The following is a 16,638-nucleotide window of genomic DNA, read 5'->3' as shown; positions in this document are numbered from 1 at the left end:
GGGTTAGAGGGCCAAAGTGGAAACTAAATAAAGAAAAAGCTATCATGCAAATGGTGGGTGAGGAGGCAGGGCCAAGGTGGCAGAGTAGTCAAACACTTTCTATGGTGTCTCTTACAACAAAGACCAAAAAAAAAAAAAAAAACACATAAATCAATTATATATGACAATCTGGGAGTCCTGATCATCGAAGGCAAAGCTGAGGAGTGAGACTGAGCGACGGCGGGGAGGTAGAGACAGTTCAGAACAGCAAAGAAGTGCCAGTCTTGAGGTAGGCATCACCCTGCAGGCTGGGTCAGTAGGCACAGGTGGGCTGAGGTGAGCAGTAGTGCTCAGGACACATTTCACCACTTCAGGAGAGACCGAGTGGTGGAGAGTCTGCACAAGCCTCCAGAGCCAGGTGGAAGCCACAGTGGGTCTACGAAAATTAAGTGCAAGTATCTAACCTACTGCACGGGATCAAAATAACCCCTCCCCCTCTGGGACATTTGCAGAGGAAAAGTGTCACTTTCCCCTTGCCTGCCCCCATTTCCACTCTGCTCCCACATCACTCCGGCAACACTCAAGAATTGCTATGCCCTCCAAGCCGGAAATAAGGGCTATCACGCCCAAACCAATCTCATGACTTTAGAAAGAGAGAGAGAAAAAAAAATCTGCCTCCCCACTAAGCTGGGAACTCAGGGCAGGCACTGACCCTTTGCTCGGGCACTGGCATAAGGGGCCCGTGGACTTCTAACGCCATACACCCCTGCCTAGACCTGTGTGGGCCAATTCAACAGTGTAGTCCTTCATTAGCATTGAACAACCTGAAGCCTATTTTGAAATGCAGCATCCAAGGGGGAGTTGCAGATTTGTGACATTTGACACGACCCTGGTCCTCACCCACCCAGATATGGGCCTGAGGGCTGACAATTTCATGCATTCCACGTAGCCAACCATTACAGGAGTACAAGAATAAGTGGTGCCTCTCAATCCTTATAGCCAACAGCATTGGGTACCCAAAGTCTAGTTGGAAAACCCACGCACCTACACACTCTAGGGGAAATGGATATGCCTACCACCCAGGCACTCAGGGGCAGCCATCAGTCTGCTACTTTGATCAGCACATAGCCCCCTACTGCAGGCAGATACCTGTGCCTGCTCCAATCACCCCGCAGCACTGCCCATCTAAGATTGTAGGTGAGAGTCTGCACCACACACTTAGTGACTGATGACCTGGTCACCTGAGCTGAATCCACACAAAATTTAAGAGACTCCTGAGCTCACACACCTAGTACTAGGTCTAATCACTTTGTAAAAGGACATGAGAACTTCAAAGAGTACAAGAACCAAAGTAGTTCATATGTCCACCCTACTTAGGAATATCAAAACAAAACAAGAAGCTAAGATACAGTAAGCAAACATAAAATAAATGAATATAATAATTTATTGATGGCTCTGAAACAAGTCAATATCAAATCATATAAAGAAGCAGGTCAAGATGCCTCCAGCAATCGACCAAAACAAAGAACCAGGAAAACTTCTGGAGGAAGATAAGGTTTGGAATTACTGGAGTTAGAATTCAAAAAATTAATATGCAGATGTCTTCAAGAGATCAGAAAGGAGATCAGATGAAATTCAGACCAAGCAAAGGAACACACAGACAAAGCAATAGAGAAATTCAGGAAAACAATAAAAGAACAGAACAAATTTAACAAGCTGCTAGAAACCATAGGGAGACAGCAAATAGAAACCCAAAAGATTAAAATTGCAGAAATAGACAACTCAATAGAAGGTTATAGGTCAGAATTGAGGTCATGGAAGTCAGAATTAGTGAGATTGGAGATAAATCCTTTGACACCAATTTATTTGAGGAAAAATCATATAAAAGAGTTTTAAAAAATGAAATTCTAAGAATTATGTGCAACACTGTCAAGAGGAAAAATGTACAAGTGGAGTACCAAAATGGGGGGATAACAGAAAATACAGAGAGAATTGAAGATTTGCTGGCAGAAAAGTTCCCTGATATCATGAAAGATGAGAAGAAATCTATCCAAAAAGCTCAATGAAACTCATACAGGATAGATCTCAAAAGAAATTCACCAAGACATTCTATACCCAGCAAAACTGTCTCTCAAATACTATGGCAAAATTAGGTAAATTCCAGATAAACAGAAGTTAGGAGAATTTGTAAAAACCCAAACAAAATTACAAGAAATATTAAAGGGAACCCTCTGATTAGAGAACCAACAATATCAGACAACAACCCAGGACTAGAACACTGGATAGATCAACCAGTTAACCCAGATAGAAAGTAAAAAAAACGAGTTAAAGCTAAAAGACTGATAATAGGGAACCAGAAACATCAATATGTAAACAATGACAACATTAAAACAAAAGAGAGAGGATAAGCACTGTAGTCATAGAACTTCCATATGGAGAAGAAGTTAAGGTGATAACAAGAAATAAAAGATTGGTTTAAACTTAGAAAAATAAAGGTAAATTTTAAGGTAACCACAAAGATAGCTAACAAACCTACCCATTGAAAAAAGAAAAAAAGAAAAATGCTCAGCAAAATAAAAATCAACAATAATGAAAATACATAAAGGAAAATGACTCAGTGTAGAAAATTAAGCAGAACAAAAAACTGTCAACACCATAGCCAAGTATACATCCTTTTCCAGTGTACATAGAACATTCTCCAGAATAGACCAATTTTATGCCACAAAGCAAGTGTTAACAGATTCCATAACATAGAAGTAATGAGGAGTTCTTTAGATGGTTCCCGGCTACAAATGATGACTGCCCTGACAGGGAACACAACAGAGAACCCCTGAGAGAGCAGGAGAGCAATGGGATGCAGACCCCAAATTCTCATAAGACCGGACTTAATGGTCTGACTGAGGCTGGAAGGACCCCAGTGGTCATGGCCCCCAGACCTTCTGTTGGCCCAGGACAGGAACCATTCCCAAAGCCAACTCTTCAGACATGGATTGGGCTGGACAATGGGTTGGAGAGGGATTCTGGTGAGGAGTGAGCTTCTTGGATCAGGTGAACACTTGAGACTATGTTGGTATCTCCTGCCTGTAGGGGAGATGAGAGGGTAGAGGGGGGTAGAAGCTTTTGAAACGGACACGAAAAGAGAGAGTAGAGGGAGAAAGCGGGCTGTTTCATCAGGGCGAGAGTAATTGGGAGTGTGTAGCAAGGTGTATATGGGTTTTTGTGTGAGAGACTGACTTGATTTGTAAAGTTTCACTTAAATCACAATAAAAAATATTTAAAAAAAATACTGGGTTATAGAAGAAATCAAGGCCAGAATAAAGAAATTCATAAAATCATAGAATGAAAACACATTTTACCAGACCTTTGAGACACAGCGAAAGGAGTGCTTAGAGGTCGATTTATAGCAAAAAATGCACATATCCAAAAAGAATTGGCCAAAATCAAAACATTAACCCTACAACCCAAACAAATAGAAAGAGAGCAGCAAAAGAAGCCCTCAGGTACCAGAAGAAAGGAAATGATAAAGATTAGAGCAAAAAATATGAAATAGAGAATAGAAAATCAACAGAAAATGTCAACAAGACCAAAAGTTGATTCTTTGAGAAGATCAACAAAATCGATAAACCATTGGCCAGACTTACAAAAGAAAAGCAGCAGAGGAAGCAAATACCCTGAGTAAGAAACAAGACAGGTGATATCACAACAGGCCAAACTGAAATAAGAATCATAACAGAATACTATGAAAAATTGTACTCCAATAAATTTGAAAACCTAGAGGAATTGGACAAATTTCTAGACACACTACTTACCTAAACTAACATAAACTGAGGTAGTAAAACTAAACAAACCCATAACACAAGATTGAAGAGGTAATAATAACAAAAAAGCTCCCAACATAAAATAAGCCCTGACCCTAATGGCTTCTCTGGAGAATTCTATCAAATTTTCAGAGAAGAGTTTACACCACTACTACTAAAGGTATTTCAGAGCATATAAAAGGAAGGAATACTCCCAAACTCTTTCAATGAAGCCAGCATAACACTGATGCCAAAGCCAGGTAAAGACACCACAAAAAAGAGAAAATTACAGACCTGTATCCCTCATGAACATAGACAGAAAAATCTTCAACAAAATTCTAGCCAATAGAATTCAACAGCGTATCCAGAAAATAATTTATCCTGATGAAATGGGATTCATACCAGGTATACAGAGATGGTTCAACATTAGAAAATCAATCAAAGTAATCTGTCACATAAATAAAAGATAAGAACCACATGATCATATCAATTGATGCAGAAAATGCATTTGACAAAGTGCAACACCCATTCTTGAGAAAAACTGCAAAATATGAATAGCAGGGAATTTTCTCGACATAATCAAGAGAATTTATACAAAGCCAACATCACTCTAAACAGAGAGAGACTGAAAGCATTCCTCATGAGAAAGGGAACCAAATAAGGATGCCCTTTATCCCCACATATTCAACTTTGTGCTGGAGATCCTGGCCAGAGCAGTAAAGTAAGAAAAAGAAATAAAGGGAATGCTAATTGGTAAGGAAGAAGTTAAAAGTATATCTATTTGCAGATGATATGATCTTATACACAGAAAACCCCAAAGAATCCACAAGAAAACTACTGGAACAAATAGATTTCAGCAAAGTATCAAGACACAAGATAAACATGCAAAAATCAGCTAGATTCCTCTAAACCAACAAAGAGAACTTCAAAAAGGAAATCACCAAATCAATACCATTTACAATAGCCCCCCAAGAAGATAAAGTACTTAGAAATAAATCTAACCAGAGATGTAAAAGACCTATATAATGGAAACTCCAAAACACAACCAAAAGGGACCTATGCAAGTGGGAAAACATTCCGTGCTCGTGGATAGGAAGACTCAACACTGTGAAAATGTTAGTTTTACCCAAGGTGATCTACAGACAATGTAATCCTGCTTCAAATTCCAATGGCATTTCTTTAACGAGATGGGTAAACAAGTCAACTTCACATGGAAGGGGAAGAGGCCCTGGATAAGTAAAGCATTAGTACTAAAGAAGAAGAACAAAGTGGGAGGCCTCACGCTACCTGATTTTAGAACATATTATACCACCACAGTAGTCAAAATAGCCTGGTAGTGGTACAACAACAGATACACAGACCACTGAAATAGAATTGAGAACCCAGAAGTAAGTCCATCCACCTATGAACAGGTGATATTTGACAAAGACCCAAAGGCCATTAAATGGGGAAAAAGACAGTCTCTTTAACAAATGGTACTGGCATAACTGGCTATCCATCAGCAAAAAAAAAAAAAAAATGAAACAAGACCCATACCTCACACCATACACAAAAATTAACTCAAAATGGATCAAAGACCTAAGTATAAAATCTAAAATGATAAAGATCATAGAAAAAAAATAAGGAGAACCCTAGGATTCCTAATACATGGCATAAATAGCATACAAACCATAACTAACAATGCACAAATACTGGAATAAAAAAAACCACCAAGCTGGGAGCTCCAAAAAATCAAAACACTTATGTTCATCGAAAGACTTCACCAAAAGTGTAAAAGAGAACCTAAAGACTGGTAAAAAAATTTTTTTGCTACGATGTATTTTTTTATCCAATAAAGGTTTAGTGTCTCTAATCTACAAGACACTGCAACACATGAACAACAAAAGACAAATAATCCAATTTAAAAATGGACAAAGGATATGAATAGACACTTCACCAAAGAAGACTTTCAGAGCTCTAACAGACACATGAGGAAATGCTTACAATCATTAGCCATTAGAGAAATGCAGATCAAAACTATACAAGGCTGGCGACAATCCAAAAAACACAAAATAATAAATGTTGGAGAGGTTGTGGAGAGATTGAAACATTTATGTGCTGCTGGTGGGAATGTAAAATGGTACAACCACCTTGGAAAATGATCTGGAGCTTCCTCAAAAAGCTAGAAATAGAAATATCATATGATCCAGTAATCCTACTCCTAGGAATATATCCTAGAGAATTAAGGGCTGTCACAGGAATAGACATATGCACAGCCATGTTCATTTCTGCGTTGTTCACAATATTAAAAAGATGGAAACAACCTAGGTGCCCATCAACAGATGAATGGATAAACAAAGTATTGTACATACACAGAATGGAATACTACCAAATGATAAAGAACAATGATGAATCTGAGAAACAACATGAATGAATTTGTAGGGCATTATGATGAGTGAAATTAATCAGTCACGAAAGGGGAAATATTGTATGAGACCACTATTATAAGGATTCAACAAAAGATTTAAACAAAGAAAAATGCACTCTTTGATGGTTATCAGGGTGGGGAGCGAGGGGGAGAGGAAATCACTAACCAGATAGTAGACAAGGATCAACTTTGGTGACGGGAAGGACAATACACTATACAGGGAAGTCAATAAAACTGAACCAAAGCAAAAGCTAAGACGTTTTCAGGACACATCCAAACACTTTGAGGGACAAAGTACCTGGGGCTGGGGCCTGGGGATCATAGTTTCTGGGGACATCTAGGTCAATTGGCATAACAAAGTTTATTAAGAAAATGTTCTGTATTCCACTTTGGCAAGAGGCATCTGGGGCCTTAAAAGCTTTCCAGCAGCCACCTAAGATGCATCAGTTGGTCCTATCCCACTTGAAGTAGAGGAGAATGAAGAAAACCAGAGACACAAGGAAAATATTAACCCAAGAGGCAAAAGGACCACATAAACCAGAGACTGTACCAGCCTGATATGGGAAGAACAAGATGGTTGCCCTGCTACCACCAATGACCGCCCTGACAGGGCACACAACAGAGAGCCCTGGGCAGAGTAGGAGAAAAGTGTGTAGCAGAACTCAAATTCACGTAAAAAGACCAAGCTTAATGGTCTGACAGAGACTGGAGGAATCCTTAAAACTATGGCCCCCGCACGTTCTCTTAACCCAGAACTGAAACCATTCCCCAAGCCCACTCTTCAGACAAAGATTAAGCAGGACTATAAAACAAAAAATAATACATGTGAGGAGTGTGCTTCTTAATTCATTCAGATACACGAGACCAAACGGGTGGATCCTGTCAGAGGCAGGATGAGAAAGCAGGAAAGGACAGGAACTCGTTGAATGGACACAGGGAACCTGGGGTGAGAAGGGGGAATATGCTGTCACATTGTAGTGATTGCAACTAATGTCACAAAACAATACATGCGTGAATTTTTGTATGAGAAATTATCTTGAGCTGTAAACTTTAACCTAAAGCACAATAAAAAAGAAACATTAATCAAATGTATTGCACTGGGCAAATCTTCTGGAAAAGATGTCTTTAAAATGTTAAAAAGCAAACATGTCACTTTGAGGACTAAGGTGCGCCTGACCCCAGTCATGGTATTTTCCACTGTCTCATATGCATGTGAAAACTGGACAGTGAATAAGGAAGATCAAAGAAGAATTGATTCCTTCAAATTATGGTGTTGGTGAAAAATATTGAACATACCATGGACTGCCAGAAGAACAATCAAATTTGTCTTGGAAGTTCAGTCAGAATGCTCTTTAGAAGCTTGGATGACAAGACTTCATCTCACACACTTTGGACATGTTATCAGGAGGGACTAGTCTCTGGAGAAGAACATCATGCTTGATCAAGTACAGGGACAGGGAAAAAAATGAATACTCTTAATGAGATGAATTGACACAGTGGCTACAGCAGTGGTCTCAAACACAGCAATTATAGTGAGGATGATGCAGGACCAGGCAGTGTTTCCTTCTGTTGTACATAAGGTCGTTATGAGTCGGAAATGACTTCATGGCATCTAACAACAGTAACAACAACAACTCAAAGGGATTAAATACCTAAATGTGATAGCTAATAATATAAAACTGCTAAAGGAAAACATAGAATTAAATATTCATAACGTTAAATTAGGCAATAGTTTCTTAGCTATGACACTAAAAGCACAAGCAACATAAGGAAAAAATTATTAAATTGAACTTAATGAAAATAAAAAACGTTTTGACCTTCAAATGACACTACCTAGAAAGTGAAAGGAACCTGCGCAATGGGAGAAAATATTTCTAAATTTTATATCTTATAAGGTATGAGCATTCAGAAGATATAAAGAACTATTACAACTCAATAATAAAGAAGACAAATAACCCATTTGTAAAATGGATAAATATTTGAATACCCATTTCCCCCAAAAAAGATAATAAGCATATGAGAAGCTGCTCAATATTTTCAGTCTTTTTGAAAAGACAAGTTAAACCCACAATGAGATACAACCATACCCACTACGGAAAACAACAGGTGTTGGCAAGAATGGTGAGAAAGTAGAACCCTCATCTATAACTGGTGGGAATGGAAAATGTTACAACCACTTTAGAAAACACAAGTTTCTTCAAAAAATAAAATGTTTATATATGAACAAGCTTTTCACTCTGCAGATCATAACAAATTATGTATAACATTGGGATGAACGGGGATTCCAGAACACTTAATTGTGCTAATGAGGAACCTGTACATGTACCAAGAGGCAGTCGTTGGAACAGAACAAGGGGATACTGTGTGGTTTTAAGTGAGGAAAGGTGTGCTTCAGGGTTGTGTCCTTTCACTATACTTATTCAGTCTGTATGCTAAGCAAATAATCTGAGACACTGGACTACATGAAGAAGAACGCAGCATCATGATTGGAAGAAGACTCACTGACACAGTGGCTGCAACAATGGGCTCAAGCATACCAACCATTGTGAGAATGGCACAGAACCGGGCAGTGTTTTGTCTAGTGTACATAGGGTTGCTATTAGTACTGACTCGATGGCACCTTAACAACAACAACAACATATGAACAATCAACTGCCTTCTTACCTACACAACCAAGAGAACTGCAAGCATATATCTACACAAAAATCTGTATACAAATGTTCATAGCAGCATTATTCACAATAGGTATGGTGCCCATCAATTAACGAATAACTTGTGATATATTCGTGCAAGGTAATGTTATTCTATTCAGTCATCAAAATAATGATACATTATAGGAAGACTTAACATAGTAAAAATGTCTATTCTACCAAAAGCCATCTATACATTTAACGCACTTCCGATCCAAATTCCAATGTCATATTTTAAGGGGATAGAGAAACAAATCACCAATTTCATATGGAAGGGAAAGAAGCCCCGGATAAGCAAAGCACTACTGAAAAAGAAGAAGAAAGTGGGAGGCCTCACCTTACCTGACTTCAGAACCTATTATACAGCCACAGTAGTCAAAACAGCCTGGTATTGGTACAACAACAGACACATAGACCAATGGAACAGAATTGAGAACCCAGACATAGATCCATCCACGTATGAGCAGCTGATATTTGACAAAGGACCAGTGTCAATTAACTGGGGAAAAGATAGCCTTTTTAACAAATGGTGCTGGCATAACTGGATATCCATTTGCAAAAAAATGAAACAGGACCCATACCTCACACCATGCACAAAAACTAACTCCAATTGGATCAAAGACCTAAACATAAAGACTAAAACGATAAAGATCATGGAAGAAAAAATTGGGACAACCCTAGGAGCCCTAATACAAGGTATAAACAGAATACAAAACATTACCAAAAATGATGAAGAGAAACCCGATAACTGGGAGCTCCTAAAAATCAAACACCTATGCTCATCTAAAGACTTCACCAAAAGAGTAAAAAGACCACCTACAGATTGGGAAAGAATTTTCAGCTATGACATCTCCGACCAGCGCCTGATCTCTAAAATCAACATGATTCTGTCAAAACTCAACCACAAAAAGACAAACAACCCAATCAAGAAGTGGGCAAAGGATATGAACACACATTTCTCTAAAGAAGATATTCAGGCAGCCAACAGATACATGAGAAAATGCTCTCGATCATTAGCCATTAGAGAAATGCAAATTAAAACTACGATGAGATTCCATCTCACACCAGCAAGGCTGGCATTAATCCAAAAAACACAAAATAATAAATGTTGGAGAGGCTGCGGAGAGATTGGAACTCTCATACACTGCTGGTGGGAATGTCAAATGGTACAACCACTTTGGAAATCTATCTGGCGTTATCTTAAACAGTTAGAAATAGAACTACCATACAACCCAGAAATCCCACTCCTCGGAATATACCCTAGAGATACAAGAGCCTTCATACAAACAGATATATGCACACCCATGTTTATTGCAGCTCTGTTTACAATAGCAAAAAGTTGGAAGCAACCAAGGTGTCCATCAACGGATGAATGGGTAAATAAATTGTGGTATATTCACACAATGGAATACTACGCATCGATAAAGAACAGTGACGAATCTCTGAAACATTTCATAACATGGAGGAACCTGGAAGGCATTATGCTGAGCGAAATGAGTCAGAGGCAAAAGGACAAATACTGTATAAGACCACTATTATAAGATCTTGAGAAATAGTAAACCTGAGAAGAACACATACTTTTGTGGTTACGACGGGGGGAGGGAGGGAGGGTGGGAGAGGGTTTTTTATTGATTAATCAGTAGATAAGAACTGCTTTAGGTGAAGGGAAAGACAACACTCAATACATGGAAGGTCAGCTCAATTGGACTGGACCAAAAGCAAAGAAGTTTCCGGGATAAAATGAATGCTTCAAAGCTCAGCAGAGCAAGCGCGGGGGTCTGGGGAACATGGTTTGCGGGGACTTCTAAGTCAATTGGCAAAATAATTCTACTATGAAATCATTCTGCATCCCACTTTGAAATGTGGCGTCTGGGGTCTTAAATGCTAACAAGCAGCCATCTAAGATGCAGCAATTGGTCTCAACCCACCTGGAGCAAAGGAAAATGAAGAACACCAAGCCCACATGACAACTAAGAGCCCAAGAGACAGAAAGGGCCACATGAACCAGAGACCTACATCATCCTGAGACCAGAAGAACTAGTTGGTGCCCGGCCACAATCGATGACTGCCCTGACAGGGAGCTCAGCAGAGGACCCCTGAGGGAGCAGGAGAGCAGTGGGATGCAGACCCCAAATTCTCATAAGAAGACCAAACTTAATGGTCTGACTGAGACTGGAGGAATCCCGGTGGCCATGCTCCCCAGACCTTCTGTTGACACAGGACAGGAACCATCCCTGAAGAAAACTCATCAGACATGAAAGGGACTGGTCAGCGGGTGGGAGAGAGACGCTGATGAAGAGTGAGCTAATTATAGCAGGTGGACACTTGAGATTGTGTTGGCAACTCTTGTCTGGAGGGGGGATGGGAGGATAGAGAGAGAGGGAAGCCGGCAAAATTGTCAAGAAAGGAGAGACTGAAAGGGCTGACTCAAGACGGGGAGAGTAAGTGGGAGTAGGGAGTGAGATGTATGTAAACTTATATGTGACAGACTGATTGGATTTGTAAACGTTCACTTGAAGCTTAATAAAAGTTATTATAAAAAAAAAAAGAAGATATTCAGGCAGCTAACAGATACATGAGAAAATGCTCTCGATGATTAGCCATTAGAGAAATGCAAATTAAAACCATGATGAGATTCCATCTCACTCCAACAAGGCTGGCATTAATCCAAAAAACACAAAATAATAAATGTTGGAGAGGCTGCGGAGAGATTGGAACTCTTATACACTGCTGGTGGGAATGTAAAATGGTACAACCACTTTGGAAATCTATCTGGCATTATCTCAAACATTTAGAAATAGAACTACCATACAACCCAGAAATCCCACTCCTCGGAATATACCCTAGAGAAATAAGAGCCTTCACATAAACAGATATATGCACACCCATGTTTATTGAAGCTAAAATAAATAAATAAATAAATAATGATACATTGATACATGCTATGATATGGATGGTATCTTAGACAGATGCTTAATGAAAGACGTGAGGCACAAAAGGCCAAATATTGTGTGATCCCATTTATATTAAATGTCCAGCATAGGCAAATTGATAGAAGCAACGCAGATTTGTGGTTACCAGATGCTACAGAGAGGGGAGGATGAGGAGTTCCTCCTAATGGTTACAGGGTTTCTCTTAGGAGCAATGAAAATGTCCTGGAATTAGATGGTTGACAACTTTGTGAAGATACTTAAAACCATTGGATTTTGCAGTTTAAAAGAGTAAATTTTTTGACATGTGAATTTTATCTTAAGAAAAAAATTTCTTGTCCTTGATGAGACAATTGTGAGATTCCCCATCTGTTAGGGTCAGGTGAGTGGCAGGATTCAAGACATGGCAACAGTGAATAGTAATGTGATTGGGAGATAATAACAATCTTATAGGATGTTAATTGTCTGGCTGAAATGTATTGTTTGTTCTCAGTATGTAGTGATTACTGCATTGCATGAGGAACCATGAACTCAAGCATGGAACCTAGAAATTATTCTGTGGAAATATCAACAAATTTTGCAGTGGTAGCTATTGCTCCATGATAAGGATGGATATGCCTATGCATTCAAGTCAAGGTTGAGACTATAGTATGTGATGGGTGTTTTATGGTACCCATGAAGCCCAAGGACTTGTCCTAATACACAAGCAGACCATCAAAACACCTTTTTGTAGTTGGGGATGCCTTAGGAAAAAGACTATTGAAGAAACTTCTTACGACTACAGATGACCTATCCAAGTTTGAGTTCTCAGAGGAGAGGAACTTTTACTGAGGATTTAGTTGATTCATAAAATGCCACAATCTTAAAAAACTTGGCACCCAATTGCCTAACATAGCCAATTAAAAATACTTCCTAATACCATATGATCCTGCTACCCCACTCCTAAAAATATATCCTAGAGAAATAGGAACCATCACATGAATAGACATGCACACCCATGTTCCTTGCCACATTGTACACAATAGTAAAAAGATGGAAACAACCTAGGTGCCTGCCCATCAACAAACGAAAGGATAAACAAACTCTGGTACATACACACAATGGAATACTATGAAACAATAAAGAACAATGATGAATCTGTGAAGCATCTTACAACATGGATAAATCTGAACAGCATTATGCTGAATGAAATACGTCAGTCACAAAAGAACAAATATTGTATGAGACCACTACTGCAAAAACTCGTGAAAAGATTTACTCACAAAAGAAACAATCTTTGATGATTACAAGTGAGGGGAGGGGTTGGAAGGAAAAAACACTAAATAGACAATAGATAAGTGGTACCTTTAAGGGTAAGAGTACATAATATTGGGGAAACCAGCACAACTTGTCCAAGGCAAGAATGTGGAAGCTCCACAGACACATCCAAACTCCCGGAGGGACAGAATTCCTGGGCTGAGTGCTGTGAGGACCATGGTCTTGGGGAACATCTAGCTCAACAGGCATAACATTTTTATTTTTCAGTTTATTCAGGAGACTTCTTTGCTTTTGGTTTAGTCCAGTTGTGCTGACCTCTTCTGTATTGTGTGTTGTCTTTCCTTTCACCTAAAATTGATCTTGTCTACTATCTAATTAGTGAAAACCCCTCTCCCTTCCTCCCTCCATCCCCCCTTCTAGTAAACTATTTCTCAAGTTCTTATAATAGTGGTCTTACACAATATTTGTCCTTTTGCAACTGATTAATTTCACACAGATTCCTCCATGTTATGAAATGTTTCATGGATTCATCATTGTTCTTCATCGATGCATAGTATTACATTATGTCAATATACCATAATTTTATTTCTCTGTTCATCTGTTGATGGGCACTTTGGTTGCTTCCATCTTTTTGCTATTGTAAACAGTGCTGCAATGAACATGGGAGTGCATATAACTATTTGTGTAAAGGCTCTTATTTCTCTAGGATATATTCCAAGGAGTGGGATTGGTGGGTCATATGGTAGTTCTATTCTAGCTTTTTAAGGAAACACCAAATTGATTTCCAAAGTGGTTGTACCATTTTACATTCCCACCAGCAGTGTATGTGTTCCAGTCTCTCCACAACCTCTCCAACATTTATTATTTTGTGTTTTTTGGATTAAAACCAGCCTTGTTGGAGTGAGATGGAATCTCATTGTAGTTTTGATTTGCATTTCTTTAATGGCTAATGATCTTGAGCATTTCCTCATGTATCTGTGCGCCACCTGAATGTTTTCTTTAGTGAGGTGCCTGTTCATATCTTTTGCCCATTTTTTAATTGGGTGTCTTTTTGTAGTTGAGCTTTAGCAGTATCATGTAGATTTTAGAGATCAGGCCCTGGTCGAAAATGTCATAGCTAAAAACTTTTTCCCAGTCTGTAGGTAATCTTTTTACTCTTTTGTTGAAGTCTTTGGATAAGCATTTTTTATAAAGAAAATATTCTATATTCTACTTTTGTGAATAGTGTCTGTGGTCTTAAAAGCTTGTGGGTAGCCATCTAAGATATTGCATTGGTCTCACATTGGCTGGAGCAAGGAAGAATGAAGAAAACCAAAAACACAAGGGAAAGATTAGTCCAAAGGACTAATGGACCACCACTACCACAGCCTCCACCAGACTGAGTCCATCACAACTAGATAGTGCCCGGCTACCACCACTGACTGCTCTGATGGGGATCACAATAGAGGGTCCTGGACAGAGCTGGAGAAAAAACATAGAACAAAATTCTAACTCACACACACACACACACACAAAGACCAGACTTACTGGTGTGACAGAGGCTGGAGAAACCCTGAGAGGATGGCCCCCGGACACTCTTTTAGCTCAGTAATGAAGTCACTCTTGAGGGCCACCCTTTAGCCAAAGATTAGACAGTCTCATAAAACAATACCAGAGTAAATGGGCACACCAGCCCTGGGGCAGGGATTAGAAGGCGGGGCAGAACAGGAAAGGTGGTAATGGGGAATCCAGGGTCAAGAAGGGGAGAGTTTTTACATGTAGTGGAGTTGACAACCAATGTCACCAAACAATCCCAGTACCCCAGTGCCAAACAATATGTCTATTAATTGTTTAATGAGAAACTAGTTTTCTCTGTAAACCTTCATCTAAAGTACAATAAAAAAGATTAAAAATACTTTCTAATTGTTGCTTTGTGAGTGAACTAAGATAATCTGGATAGTTTTAAGTCTGTCGGAGGGAGCTTCCTTTCTTAGATATGTCATGCCCTAAATAATGGATTTTGCTTGTGCACAATTTTAATTTGTTTTTAAACTTTACGTCCCTTTTATGATAAGACTGAGATCAAGTAAATGGAACTCTTTTTACAGGCACTCTTGTTCTCTAAACAGTGTAGGAAATCGTTTACATATTGTATCAGAAATGAGTCACAAGGAAAATTAGTACCATTTTATTCTTGACTGAAGACAAGAGGAAAATAGGATGGCTTCATTGAACACCTGGGACATTACCGTGCAGGTATATTGATGTCTTCTATAGGTGAAAAAAAAAGTATTGACTGTCCCGGTCTAGCAGCACCCTATAAAAGGCAGAGCAGAGATTCACTACGGTGAAGCAGAAGGCTTCATGCAGATTTCAAGACAGGTACCACTGGGAAATTAGGGAGAATAATTTTGTTGATGACTGTGAGGTATGAACAAATTGATATTCTCTTCCACTTGGCTGTTTTACTGGCAGAATAAAAAAAATAGTTACCACTGAGTTGATTTCAATTCATGGTGGTTTTTTAGATTGGAATGTCAGGCCTTTCCTCCACAATACCTCTGATAGAGCCACCAACCTTTCAGTTAGCAGCTGGGTGTTTTAACCATTTAAAAGGGCTAGTACAGGATATTAAAAGGCCTCTGGATACAAGATTTTCAATTTTTGGCCTGGCTTTTTCCTTTGCTTCTGGCTTAAATGGACATTGGGCAAGTTTGGATAATGGTTTGGTAGTATATGTCTGAACCTTGGTAGATTCTACTCCAGTTTTTTTTCCTATGTTAGTGGAATTTTTACCCTATAAAATGATAAGTATAGTGGTAATGTTTTCATCTAAGTTATAAATGAAATTTAAGAAGGCAAAGTAGGGATGGGAATAAGATGGTAGCCTAGATAGACTCACCTTAACAGCCCACTACAACAAAGACTCTAGAAACCAAGTGAAATGCGTACAAATAATGACCCCAGATCCCTGAATATCAAAGGGAAGATTGAAGAATTGGACTGAGCATGACTGGGAAGAGAGAACGAAATCAGCAAGAACACCGAGATTCCCAAAGAGAGTCCCTGCCCGGCTGACTGGCCCAGCATAGCATGGCCATTTTGAGACAGCAGCAAACAACAACCCTGGGCAAGGTGCCCCAGAAGGAAATTGCGAAAAAACACAGCTGGCGGCAGACATACTGAGTGAGTGAACCTGGAAAGAAACATGAAAGGCAGTTCAAGTGCCAGGCCCAAACTAGCCTAAGAAGGAGACACGAGAGTCCTATGCCTTTGAAACTAGGGAAATACAGGTAAGTTCCACCGAAGCAAATTTGGTGGACCAAATTGTTGGCGCCTCAGGACAGAGGACTATAAGACAGGGAATTCAATTATTTTGAGGGACAAGGGTGATTGCAGGAAGGTGGGTGAGAACTTCAGAGATGCTGGTGAATGCAGAGGAGTGGACCTAGAAACTAGTGATAGGACTTCCTGTTAGTGGTGGTACACATCCATTTGGGCAGGAGACATTCATTGAATAGTGAGATAGAGTAATAATCAGAAGTTTTCCCCTTGACCAGACTCATGCCAATCGTCCTTCCCCTCCTGTTTGAGCAGCC

Source organism: Elephas maximus, chromosome X (assembly GCF_024166365.1).
Source record: "Elephas maximus indicus isolate mEleMax1 chromosome X, mEleMax1 primary haplotype, whole genome shotgun sequence".
Taxonomy (NCBI): domain Eukaryota; kingdom Metazoa; phylum Chordata; class Mammalia; order Proboscidea; family Elephantidae; genus Elephas; species Elephas maximus.
This window is presented reverse-complemented; position numbering follows the sequence as displayed.